Source organism: Phaenicophaeus curvirostris, chromosome 4, assembly GCF_032191515.1.
Source record: "Phaenicophaeus curvirostris isolate KB17595 chromosome 4, BPBGC_Pcur_1.0, whole genome shotgun sequence".
In the NCBI taxonomy this organism is placed as follows: domain Eukaryota; kingdom Metazoa; phylum Chordata; class Aves; order Cuculiformes; family Cuculidae; genus Phaenicophaeus; species Phaenicophaeus curvirostris.
The window spans coordinates 62467631-62482200 of record NC_091395.1 but is presented as its reverse complement, the minus strand read 5'-3'; positions in this window follow the sequence as shown (position 1 = coordinate 62482200).

Here is a 14570-nt window from a genome sequence, read left to right as displayed (position 1 = left end):
GAAGTTTGTCCTCTGCATCAAAGCTTTTTTTAAAACAGCAAGATTTTGTGTTCTCAGTATTTGATGGTGGCATACCAAACACTCCAGCAAGAATAAAGCTATAGGTATTGGTATCAGGTTTTGATGTGTCAAGGGATGAGATCCTACAGGTCACCAATTCAGCCACAGCTCTTCCCAGCACACATTAACCGTGCTGGCCTGTTCATACCTATTTGAGTGTATAGACCACAGTTCTGCAACTAGTTTGAAAAACAGTAACAAAATGTTTGCTGCCTTATTGATATCTTCAAGTTTTGTTCCAAATTCTTGCTTTCAAGAAAAGCACAAGGTTTGAAATGGGATTCCTGGGACTGTACTTGCTGATCCTCAGCAGCCTGTGTGGTGGTCCCAAGGCTGCACCCAAAGACTGAGCATCACACCTAAAGCTTCAGCTTTAGCTTTACACCCAAATCCACCTACAGGTAGTTCTCTGGGGCTATTAAGCTTCTTGCCTCAACAGTTAACATTTTCATCACTCCTCCAACTTGAATTTAAAGAGAATTTCTAGAGATGGGGTTAGTTTCAAGATAGGATGAAATAAATTTCCAGTTTCTCCACAAGACAGAATGCTATTCTCTGCCCAGCTCTGAAAGGATGATTGTGGGCGAGTCGGTGCAACCCTCCTATTCTTCTCTGGCTGCTTGTGCCAAGGGCAGAGTACTGTGGGGGTTATTCAGATGGCGTGTTCCAGAGCATCTCCCTGCCCACAGACGGATTAGATAGGAGGATGGATGATTTTTCAGATATGCCTAGGCTGTCTCTCCTGTCTTCTGGGAGAAGAATCGTGCCATAACTTGCACAGTCTGACAGCCACCTCCACGCCACATGTGAACAAGGTTCCCCTGGTTGTAAATTGAGTGCAAGCTGGGCTGCATGCAGATGGCTAATTGGTCAGATGCGCATTAAAAAATAAGTCCTAGATCCTGGATGCTGGAAATTCATAAGGAAAGGCTTGTGTAACCTTAATTCAGACCTCTTATAGTCTTCAATTACAAAATCACATACTATATTTTCCATGGGACCCTGCCTCATTCAGTTCACGGAATAGATGGTGTTCGCTTAATGAGCAGCTATTCAATATTTTAATTTCTTCTCACTCAGTGTGTTGCCCTAGGCATGATTTACTACATGTAATTCAAATCTAGCTGTGCAGCCAAAATTATTAATTTCAGTGCAGTTTTTTTCCTTTGGTACTCATCCTCACAGCACTCCTGAGTGCTACACAAACAGTAAATATTTTATTTTCATAATACCACAGTGAGGGTGTTTTCACAGTACTCCAGAGTGATTAAATGGGGAGGAGGGGTAGCATTATTCTCTGTATTTCACAGGTGCATAGAAGAGGCAAAGAGAGACATTAAGGTCTAAAGAATCAAAAATCTTCCCCACCCCACCTCCCCCAACAATTTGAGTCCTAAATTCTGAAAGTTCTTCATGTAATGAAGAATCTTTATACACTGAATATTTGAGACAGGATTCCCATCCATCAGTGTTCAGGGATAGAGAAGACCTTCTAAGCCATGGACTAGTCCCCTGCTATCACAGCCAGCTTTTTAATAATCTTATCAGATCTGACTGAGTAGGAATTTGGTTTCTGGAGTTCCTATTAAAAAGCTGAGAACTCACTCCTCTTATAGTTCGAAACCATTTTCTATTTTTCAGCCTAAATTTATTCATAGCCAGATTATACTCATTTGTTCTTATGCCAACATTGTCCTTCACCTTAAATAGTTCCTTTCCCTCTCTGGCATTTGCCTCAGCTGATAAATTTAGAGTGAGCAATCACATTTTTTTCCTTCTTGGCATTTGTCTTGAGGAGCTAAATGAGCTACACTCCCTAAGCTGTCTCTCTCAAATTAAGCTGCCAGGTCCCCTGCTCATCTGAGGGGCTGCTTTCCATACCTGCTCCAACTTGTGCTTATCTGCTCAGAGCACAGCTGATGGGGCTTGCACGCAGTGCCAGGCCTGCCTGCATTCACTCAGAGGATGCTCAAGTGGCAAAATGGTTACTGGTGGTAACAAAAGGAGCCACAAATGCTTCTCTGTCTGTCCTGGAAATGGCACATCTTAGAATCAGCCTAGGATTTCCACAGCCACGTCACAGCAGTAGCACCCCGATAACTGCAGTCTACTAGCACATCCCAATTCTGCTCTTTTCTGGTCTCCAGCAGAAATTTTCAGCATCAGGTGAAAAAATGCACACATTTTATACCACTGGATTTCACCTTGTTCCTCTTCTCCCAGTCCTCTGGATCATCACTGTGTGCCTCTGCTTCAGTATCCCAGCCTCAATCTGTGATGCTGATACTGCCCACACCACATCACCTGCTGACTTTACTGGCAGACTAGTGGACATATCTATGTGTATTTAAGTAGCTTTTTGAATGTGGCTGCTCCCGAGATCAATTTTAAGGGACCCACCAGAAAAAAAAAATGAAAAATAAATCAGGGCAGCTGTTAGAAAAGCACACGGGTCAGAAATGGAAGCTCAGAATATTACACAACTTGGTTTGACACATTTTGAAAAATTCCTGTACTCAGTGACTGTCAAACACTGGTCACCTATTTGACATGAACTAAATTACATTTTGGTTTCTGAGAAGATTAGACTCATCATTAAAAGTGAGACTGCTTCAGTTATGACTTATATATACACCTTTTGGGGATTCATGTGTTTTTCTTTTAAGTGTGATTTGATGTATGCAAGGCTATTTGTAGTCATCTTTTTTCAGTAAAACATCTATCTTGCATTCACATACTAAAATACCTGATAAGTAATGATCAAAACGAATGCAACTGGAAAAACACAAAAAAACTTTGACAGCAAAGGAAAAAGTCTAGGCAAGAAACCCGAGAAAAGAGAATAAAAGCAAGGTAGTGAGCGTACAACATTGTGATTTAGCTGAAACAGGCAGAATATAGAATCACCAGGTTGGAAGAGACCCACCGGATCATCGAGTCCAACCATTCCCATCAAACACTAACCCATGCCCCTCAGCACCTCATCCACCCAACTCTTAAACACCTCCAGGGATGGTGACTCAATCCCCTCCCTGGGCAGCCTGTTCCAGTGCCTGATGATCCTTTCTGTGAAAAAAAATTTCATAATGTTCAGCCTAAACCTCCCCTGGTGGAGCTTGAGGCCATTTCCTCTTGTCCTGGTGAGGAAGAGGATGCTCCCTACCCACAGGTTGATGGCAGAACCACACAGAGGAGACTGCAGCTTGTGGACCTACCCAGAAACCACAGATGTCGGGCCACAACCTGAGCCTGACAGAGTGGCCCTGGAAGGTGGTGGTGATCACTGTGTGGATGATGAAAGGAGACTGGCAAACCCGTGACCGTGCCAGACCATGTAACCATCCTGTAAGGGCATCCCTCAAAATGTTCAGAAGGAAATAGAGGCACCATGGCAGCTTGTTATCCATATCATCTTGCAGACATGTTGTGCCAGGCAGTTTTCCTCACTTTGAGCTTCCTTCAGTCTATTAACTTTAATACAGCCCTGACTGGAAGCTGCAGTGAAATCTGATTGGCAACAAACACATTCAAGGGCCCATGGCAGAAGACCTTGGCAATGTTTAGTACCATCTATACTCTTCCACACGAACAGGAGGATGCAGGTCTCCTCCCAGGAGGACCAAGTAGCATGCCAGCTCCCAGGGTGACAGGTCAGGCCTTCTTACTTGTCAATGAGAGCTCTATAGCCAAGTTTATATCCTGGAGGGTTTGGAAAATCCATACACAGGGCAGCAAGAGGAGAACAGAGTGTATAAGTTCCCTAAGTCACGCTGGTGGGCTTAGGGCATATACTATCAGTTAGGCCACTCTATGGATGCTCTTGGGTGTATACTGCCTGTAAAATGGCCCAGAAACTGTTGTAAGCAACAGGAACTTTCCAAGCAACCAATTTATGGTCATTTCAGGGTAACTTGGATAACCTTCCAAGGTACAGGATGGATCAGATTAGAGCTGGCAGAATCCAACAAGACAGTGAATAAATGCTATGTCTTTCTGACCTCAGCAGGGCTCAGCTCACACACACAGAAAAAGTTGCAAAATTCCCTTTGAAGAGTCAAAATTTAAATGCATGGGGACATAAAGCAAACAAGGGGAAACCCATGACGTTTTCCATGAATGGGCTGCACTGTCACATGTACTTGGGAAAAGAAAGGAGGAGACTTTTGTTAGCATGTTGGGAATGAAAAGTAGCAGCCATGGGAGAGTGTTACGTGGAGCAGAAGGCAGGTACAAGCGCATTGGAGTCAATGTGAGAGGAGGTGTAGGGAGCAGCAGCGTTACTGCCGGTAAGAGGAGGCATGATGTGTGCCAGGGTATCAGAGAGAGGGGACCCTGAGCTTATAGGCTCTGCATTGTTACCTGCTCTGGAAAGCAGACCTAGTCCTCAATTACCCGCTTGATTAATTGTGGCACCTCTGCAAGCACAAAGCAAACATACCCAACAAGTTCCTCTAAAGGAGACAGTTTTGCCTGCACAAAAGTATGCACCAGTGTCACTAGATCAGTTTTAACAAACATTTCAGTTACACTGATGCTGTGCTGACAAGGTCTAAGGCGGTAAGGACAGAAAATGTCTGTTCCTGCGTTACTCTGGTGTGTCTGATGGGAGAATATTTAGCCTCTTTCCAGTGAATGACACGTGTTTTGAGAGTATAAAAAACCAACTGCCTAACAAAGTCACACTTCCAATGCCCCTTATTTTTCCTTGGGAAGTATTTTCAGCTGTGAATACATATATATACACCCTAATGACAGTCAGCTGTCACGTCTGTAAACATGCATTTACCTCCCATTAAGGGCTATTTGCCCCTTTTTGTGACCTTTCACCAGCTTTCCATACCCTGGCCATGTGGCACAGATGGTATAATCCTGTCAGGCTAAGGCAGGTGACAGTGCTGCTCAGTGTTTAGTAATCAGTGACTGTAATTAGCCAGACTGGACGCAGGCTCAGATAATAGGGCAGTCAACCAGCTGCCAGTCATGAGGCTTTTCCTGCGGACTGCAGAAGATGGAAGAGGGGATGATAGAAAGAGGTCATGCATTTTTTCAGCATACTTTATACAGAACCACAGATAATATTATATAAGGTGTTTGTTAATAAAAAAAAGAAAAAAGAAAAAATCTTTTTATGCTAGAGTGACTAATAAAATCTGTTTCACATCTCATGAGCATGCAGGAGCTTTCAGTTGGTCGCTAAATCCAATGGAGGTGTTTGGAGAGTGTTCAGCAGCACCAGAGCTTTTTTCCAATTTAGAGACTATCTTTTCATGCTTTCCTTTTGCAGACATGTCCACAAGCACAAAAAATGTGCCTGGATAAAACACTTCAGGTTCATGATCCCTAAACCAACTGAAACACAGGAAAGTGCTGTCGCTAAGCTACTAGTTGTCTGCATCCAGAGAGCAGGATTTAGGCAAACAAACTTTAATTTGGCACTAGTGAAAGTAAAGAAAAAACCCTAAATTAATTTTAATTAAAGAGCTGCTGTTAAAAAATACGATGGAGGTATTTAAAATACCAGCATTAAGAAGTTATCAGAAGAAATAGTTTTAGTGATTTCAGTTGGTTTTAGGGAGCTAGATAGCCATCCTTACTTCTGATCTTGTGTTAAATTACACATTTAGACAATATGTAAAGCTGCTCACACCATATTTAAGAGAAGTAAGCAATGGGCTGAAGTGACCATATTTTCATGTGAGAGATGACTCACGGTCTCCTGGATGGTAGAAAATTCTCCATGCTGAGCAGATGCTCATGCTTACAGTTCGTTCGGGTGAAAGAGGTTTTAAAACCAAAGAAGCAACCAGTCATCTCTCGCAGATGAGAGAATGGCATTCATTGCCTTGGAGGGCTTTTTTTATTTTTCTTTCCCTACTTCAATATTTCTTTCAGATTTTTAAACATGTGCCTGTTATTACAGAGACACGAATAAAGAAATATATTTAATTAAAAAAAACCCACATGCACGCATCACAATGAATCAACTTCTCTCAGTGTTTTACTACATATATTCCAACAGCTTTCCTCCCCCTCCCCCTCCAAAATTATGCTATTTATCTGTGTGGAGCAGATACCTTAATCTTTTGGAGAAAAAGCAGAGAATAATTTCAATTTCCATGCATATATGAAAAGACATCCTAAATAGGCCGGGGAAGGAGGTATTGCATCTATAAATAAATGATTTCGAGGATGGGGTTACACATCACCATTGTGCGGGGAGGCTGCGATGCCTGTCCCGGGAGTGCAGCTGTTGTCTTTATGCCGGGCACTCTGCCTCTGCCATTGTTCCCCCCATTACAACAAGCGTGTTGGGGCTGCGGGGAGGGTGGCGGGGGTGAAAGGATGGCTGTGCATTGATAACGCCCGGCACTATCTCCGAGGGCAGCGATGGGCTTCTCAGCTGCTGCAGTATTGGGGTGCGGGTCTTTTGAGTGCTGCCCACCCCATCTCTCCCCCCACCCCCACCCCATCCATCGCCTCCCCTCCCTGAATCAGCAGTTTTGGGAGATGCGAATGTGTTCACCCTCTGCGCGTGCCAGCTGGATCTCACCCAGACACACACACACACAGGATTGTGTCAACAGATGGTGTAAAAGGGGACAAAAAGGACAGTATTTCCAAGCTGAATATGTAATATCAAACAGGTGTGGAGGTAAGAAAATGGTAATGAATAAGGAGCACCAATGCTGCAGAGAAGGGAGTCCATGTGGCTCACGGCAGAGCGGTGGGAGGGGAAGTCATCATTGTTACCCTTCTCTGCTCAGCAGGAGGGGGAAAATCGCCACCACCTCCCTGCTGCATCCCTTGTCCCCAGTAATGCAGGTTCCGGACCTGAGGAACCAGCAGATGTGGTATCCCTGCTCTCGCATCACCTGCATTGCAGCCTGGCTTCCAGTGGCACCTTCTGAAACCCTGAGCAAAGACGCTTGGCCTCTCAGCACCCTAAAAGCATGCTATGTTGTACTCTTTCCCCCAGCTGGGACAGAGGGAAGCCTCCCAGACAAGACACCACCAGCAGTGATGTTTCTAGCTCCTGCTAGCTGCACACCTGGGGCAGATGGGAGAAACATCCCATGACAGCAAAACCTGCAGTGATTGTACTAATTAAGGGTTGTGCTGCCATCACAGATGCACCGAGGACATCTGGGTTGGGGTTACTGAGCATCGGCATGAAAGGCACCTATGTCGCAGGAGGCGTTGTGGGGTCCATACCTTGCTCTATTAATGTGACTGATGCCCATTTCCTTCTGTGGACCTACCAGCACCTAGGACACCTGTCACTCATGTCGTGCCAATGACTCTGGTTATCTTACCTTCCAGGCTGCATAGCACATATGGTATGATGAGTCTGGCCACAGAGCAGGGATGTGTCTTTCCGGCACCTAGCAGAAGCCTGCCTGGCACTCAAAACCCAACAGGATCATTCAGTCCTAAAAGGTGGCAAAGCAGCCATACTCTGCTCCAGCCAGGGAGCCCATCATGGCCAAACTGCTAGTATGTTTGTACCCCACAATGTGCACCCCAGTTCACAAAATAGTGGAGTAGAGGAGGGGAAGTCATACTGTGCTTTCCCTGACACAGCAGCTCATCACCATTACTTTGGAGATCTTCCCCTTCCTAAAACACAGATGAAATCTTCCCATTTCTCAGCAGACTGCTGTCTGGTCTTTCCAAGATCCTCCTTGACTGCTGAAGAGAAGTATTCAATCTTAAACCTATTTTAACTTTTTTTTTTTTATGTCTGTCTGATTTGTCTATTTATCTCCAATTAGCGTGAGTTTCATTGCCTGACAGAGATGGGATCATGCTAGTCTCACTGTTAAGACTACAAACAGACACCAGGACCAAGGGATTTGTGACGTGAAAGCTGCAGCCACCCTGTGTAAGTAGGAGTAGAAACTAAGATGTTTACATTACTGTGGGACTGGGTCTAACTCACCTGATGGCTTCAGTTGCTGTCAGAGGGTAGAGAGCTACTTGTTTCGCATCGTTCTGTTGTGGGAACCTAACTTGTATATTCCTAAGTTCTTTCTTCCCAGACTCATGGAGTGTGCCTGTGGTGTATGCGTTGTGTACAAATCCACCTTATATTCAGAGATTTTACTTGCAATCTGGTCCACATCTGTTATATGTAAAAGATGAGCTTCCTGGTCTCATGACTTTCAAACTATTCTCTCCAGAACTGTGTTCAGACCGAACTGAGCATTGCTGTTTTCCCATCCTCTGTGATCTGTTAGCTGATTTCCAACACAACGCTCTTCTTCATCTTGCAATCTTGCCCTCACGTAGCCTGTTTGATCATTTTCTCCTTCCTGTCCCCTAACTAGGTCAGTCAGGGGATCTTCCGGATTCATCCTCCAGTTTTCCATGGAGGTGCCAGCAGGTCCTTCCCATGGCCCCATTCTCTTTTCTCCAGATTCACTATACCAGATTCCACCATATGTATCCATATTTCCATCTTTCTCCCAGCAGCCTCTTGCTTAACATATCCTTGCACTTCAGCAAAGTAATTAAGTTACTGGAGAGCCCACCTTAATATCTTTCTCTTCAGATGTGGCTACAAAAGGTGTGCCCAAAATGCTGATCAGTACTGTCTGTTTTAACTTGTATTCTCTCCCTTACACATCTCATCTAACGCATGAAGGTCTCAGTTTGTACATCACACCCAGGGCCTCTGTCCCCCATTGTCTTAATTATGGACTCAACATGCTGCAGATACATAAATCACAGATATTTAATCAGGCTTATTGCATCCCTCATCTGCCAGAGCAGACTGAAATGAAAGGTGCAGTGAAATAAAGGCCATTACAAATGAGAAGGAACAGCAATGCTACATTAAGCTTTTGAGTATTTTCTCAAGACAAAGCATCTCTGCTTGCACATACCCAGCTGTGATCCCTAACTCAAGCTAAGTCACTCATTTAAAAATTCTTTTCAGCCTAGAAGACACAGGCCCCAGGCTGACAATCTGCAAGTGTCCCATTTGCATGGAAGGCTGGAAGGGAGGAAAGCTCATGAGATGGTCCTGGGGATGCACACAGGGTCTTTTAGAGGCAACAAAACTCTAGGGAGAGAGTGTGGGGCAGGTGAGTGCAGGCTGGTGTATGGAGCAAACAGGCTAGGTTTCTCTCCTGCTCTACTCCTCACAGCTCTTCCTTTCCAGACTGCTGTGATCCTTAGTTCCTTATCAACTCCACCACAGTGCTTCCCTTCACGCCCTTCACTCATCTGCTCCTTGCTGGTAGCAATGAAGAGAGGAGGAGTGAGTTTTCTCTGTGTTCAAACCAACAACAGTAGAAGCCCAGCAAGCTGCTGTGTCCATAGCTAGTTCTACCAGTTAGGGCACAATAAATGCTACCACTGGAGTAAGCTTTTAAGCAGACATGTGGGGCAACTTGTCAGGTAATTTTAATTTGCTTAATCAGATCCTGTAACAGGCATTAAACATCAACATCTCCTTACAGAGCTGAGAACCTGACTTATCCACAGGCTATTTCCTAGTAGGAAATGGAGGCTGATAATGTGAATCCACTCAGCATGGGGTACAGCTACAGAAAAGCCAAAATACCCAGACTGGGATGGAAAAACGCTCATCTTGATATGAGAATTTGGGTGAAGTGCAATAAATATTTGTTCTCTAAAGGACACAGCACACTGAAGTTTTTAATCACTGTGCAGGGCCAGAGCCTGCATGATTAGCACCTATTGAAATCAATTAGGTTAATCACCTCCAGGTCTGGATGGGTTTGTAAGACAAGCCCCAAAACCTTGTCTCTGCTGGGAAAATTACCCATTACTGACAATGGCTACACCCTAACAGATGCAGATGAATAAGTAAACACATTAAGCTGCTGAGGTAGACTAGGACAAACAGCACTCGGCACTGCTTAGTAACCACTCTGTGCTACTCATCTGCCAATGTGTTGGCTGCTATTTAACTTGTTATGTCCTGACTGACACTTGGAGCTAAACAGCATTCAGCCTTTGTTCCTCTTGCAAGCAAGGTATGAAGTCTGAGTATTTGTGGTTTTCAAAATAGCATTTAAAAACAAAGATGAAAGAGTTATTATAATAGTAGAGTATAAAATCAATGCTGGAAAACTATTTTAGCTTCAAAACACTCCTATGAGCATTGCTGTATGGGATGGAATATAACACAGATTATAGTCAGTATTAATAAGTAAAGATGAAAGCAGATACTGTGCAAAAATTCACGGGGGAGGGGGAGCAGAATTAAGTACTGAGTCAGACCAGCAGAACTGTCAAATGTGTTAGACTATATTCACAAGCATTTGTGTGACATGCAGGCACAAAACACAAACATTTGTTTAGTTTTTGTAATTTTGCTTTTTAGAGTAAAAGGTTGGGGTTTTTTTAGGAGGAGTGCTTTTATCTACATGTTGGAATTTTAAATGCCTTACATCCTGCAAGAACTGTTTGAAGCAGTTCCAGAGAACTGCTTTTTATTAGCAAGTGCTGACTCAAGAATCTGCAGAAATGTATTCAGTTCGTAAAAAAATTTAAGGAAAATTATTTGGTTTTACATCTGAAAGAATAAATAATTTAATTTGGACTTCATCGCTTCAACCACTATATGCTATAAAAGGTAATGTTTCAAATATGTTATCACTTGAAAATCAGAATAATAAAACCAAAATAAACTGTTTTGATTTCAGTGAAGTCTTTGATAAGAGCTCTTTTGATGATTTCAAGTAAAGCAACACCGAATCCTCATTTCTCAGGAAAACTTGAAATTTCAGGCTTTTGTTCAAATTTGAGGGGAAAAAAAAAGATCCGTGGCATTTCTTTAGGAACATAAATATTGAGTTTAGGCAAATGCTGATATAATTGTGCCCAGCATCCCAGGCCAAGGGGTTTACTTGAAGTGAATAACTGGCTGTCATGTAAGTGTAGACAAATGTGATATAAGTTTGGACATGAAACCTATAGGGCTGCCGGGGCAGGGCATGGGAAGATTTTTGGGCTGCTCTAATAAAATCCAGACTCACAGTTACTGCTTTTCTGCAAAATAAGTGAGTCTGCTTACACTTTTTCCCCCTCAGGTCTGCTGTGTAAAAAAGGGCTAAAAAGACGCTCTGGTTACACCTGTGGTGGCAAATAACAGGCTCAGGCACATTCCCTGGCCTTGAGACTCTGCAGCATGCCTGCATCCCTGCTCTTGGCCTTTCTCACCCCTCAAAAGAGAATGCTGTGAGAAACAAGAATCTATCTATATCAACATTATCTGCTGGCAAGTGAAAGATCTGTTAACATTTCATACCAAACCACGGTGGTGGTTTCCAAAGCCCCTGATTACCAAGTTAAGAGCAGGGGGGCTCAAATCGTATCTATTCACCACAGGCTACCAGAGAATTTGAAGCAAACCGCTCTCTGTCTCTGGGAGGTTTACTGATGTCATTTTCTTGTCCATGCCCTAGTTTGTTTTCTGTTCATCCAGCCTGCAGCAATAGCCCTGAGAAGCATAGATTATTCCTTTCATCCTTTGTTCATCCTCAGTCCTTCAGATTTAGCTTATATGAAGCATCAACATCTGAATGCATAAGCTTATCCTACAGTCACAAACTCTTCAAACTCAACACCTACCATGTTCTCTCAGTAAAACCATCTAAACCAAGCTCCTCCACCAACAAATTATTCGAGTGCTGCTACATATAATCGGAATGGTCATAGTCAAACCAATGGTCTACCTGACCCAGGAGCCTGTCTCCAACAGTAATCAACAGCAGATGCCTAGGGAAGAGTATGAAAACCAATAATGATTGTATTCCCAGAAGATGCGTTTCAGATCTCCTGTGCCAGCAGTAATGCCTTTGTGTTTAGTTTTCCACAGTGGGATCTTCTTCCATGATATGTTTGTGTTGTTTTCTATCCTGTGCTAACTCTCAGCATTCTAAACACGCACCAACAAGTTCCACACCTAAATACACACTGCGTAAGGAAAAACACTTTTGGTGGTTTTGAACCGCTTATGTGCTGTGCTCCTAGACACCTAAATCTAGACGGAAAGAGGTAAGGAACAATCGGTCTCTCTGTTCTTTTTCCTCAAAACTGAGGTGTTTTCCAAGTCACTCTTTGTGTGAAGGCATATCCATACTTTTCTTATTTCTTTTTTCTGAACTTTCTTCAGTTCTCCACTACCCTTTTAAAGAGGAGGGGACAAAAACTCTGTAGGGATGTATGCAGTCTCTTTTGTTCTCTATTTCTCTTCTAATAATTCCTAACATTTCATTTACATTTTTATTGCTATTTAATGCTGAGTATTAAACTGATGCTTTCACAAGAACTATTCATTATAATACTAAGATCTCATTCCTAAGTGGTAACATTCAATTCAGAGCCCATCACTCTACATGGCGAGTTAAGATTGCTTTTTTCCAGGGTATCACTTACATTTATCTATATTGAATTGGTGATATCAAAGTTTGCAACACAGTCTAAACTTCAAGTTGAACAATAAAATAAATATTTTTAAATTAAAATTGTATTTTAATCAGGAATGCTAATTTTAATCTATTTCACTGAAGAATTTCCCACCAATGACACCATTTCAAGTGTAACATTAAGAGACCTCTATGTATCATTTGGCACCACTTTCTTTTGTGGAATATCACTATCTCTCTTAATATTCTAATAAGTCATCATGCTATCTTAGAGCCACAATTCCTAGAGACAAGGGAATAGATGAAAATCCCACCTTTCATTAAAAAAAATCCAGTACATTTCAAGCTATCACGGGTGTAAAAGCTTAAAAATGTGATACAATTGTATGGTCAAGAAGAACAGTAAACACATGAAAATTACTTCTTTCATTTTTAAGCCTATTTCATGCTTTTTGAAGCATAATTTTCAACTCGATAACAGAATTATGATAGTGACTATGGGACACACACATACATAGGGTCTATGAAATTTATTTAGAATGGCAATGTGTGATACATTCCTGAAATAGCCCAGAGTTAATTGGGTTTTTCTTTTCTTTTTTTCTAAACAAATCTGGAAATGCTGTCAAATGCATTGTATCATCAAGACCATACTAATTCTTGAGAACATCTTGTTGGGAAAAGATTTAATATGTTCAGGAAAACACCAAACAGACCACAAAGTCTTAATAGCAAGTAGTGTGGTGGTGAAGACTCCTATTTAAGACCTGATGATGATGATATCTCATTACTCAAATGCATGTTCCGCCCCACAGGCTCTCAACTAGCCTAGGAAGCATTGCTTATGATCTCTCCGCATGGAGCTGTTCCCCCATCAGATAGTGAGATACTGATCTGAAGCACTCGGATGGAGAAAAACAAAGAATGAAAAATATAAGCATTAGGGGAGAAAAAACCACTCATTTTATATTAAAAAAAAAAAATCATGTTGTATACCTACAGATTAGATAATACCTTGCCACTGTGAGTCCTTTGTTCTCTTCTGTGGTTTTTGTTTTTAATATAGTCAGATGTATGAGCAAATATATACAAATCAGGAATGTAAATACTATGGTTTATAGATGCTGCTAGAAACTATTTACCATCCCAAACATACATAAGTTTAATAATTGTCAGGGCAAGTTCTATTCTCATCTGAGTATGCATAACTAGCTAAAAAAGAAGCCTCAAAAGAACTGGTGGGGTTTTTTTGTTTTTTTTTTTTTTAGAGAACTCTTAATTTTCTAAGTTAAATTCTCTGGAAGTACCAATTTAATGTAAAAGCAGTACAAAAAATAATATTTTAAAGTTCTTGAGAATAAATAGCTCCACTTGTATGTCCTCTTATGCTGTTAGCATTACAAGATAACATATGTGCACACACCCACTGTTCACAAAATCTGTTTCCTTATTTTCCCTGGCATGGTATGATCTACTTTTAAATCACAATAAAGGAAAGATTTTTTTAGATGATCATTACATTACATGGCATACAATAAATGTAAATCATCTTATTTCTACCCAACATTCACATGTGATAAGCGTTAGGCAGGATCTTACCCAGTACAAACACAGGAATTCATGTTTAATATCTTTTAATTCTAGTAAAAGGCAGTTTACATATTGCCACTCTCTACTCCTCATTTTCACTTTATAAAAACGACCCTTCTTTAATCTCTCTGTCAATTTAATTATGAAGTGTGAATTGTCACTTATAGTGCATGTTATAGTCCCTGCTCTGATAGCTTTGTGATTTGCACTTTTAATAGTGCATCAGTGGAAGGAGACTGGCATGAAGACCAGTAAACTTCAGCAAAGCATTCACTCCTTGCTCTGGGAACTAGTGGTCGGTAACAACAGAGCTTGATAATCAGACAAATCAGTGAAGGCAAATTTCTTCATGTCCATCTTTTTCACACAGTGGGATTTGCTAGAAACCTGTCGGTCATCTGAAAGAGGAGACATATGGCTTGCTCCATCAGTGTAAGGAATTAAGGACAACATTCCTGTCCATATTATCAGGCTAAAATCTTACTTTGGTGAGACTGTTTGCAGGGGAACAATCTATCA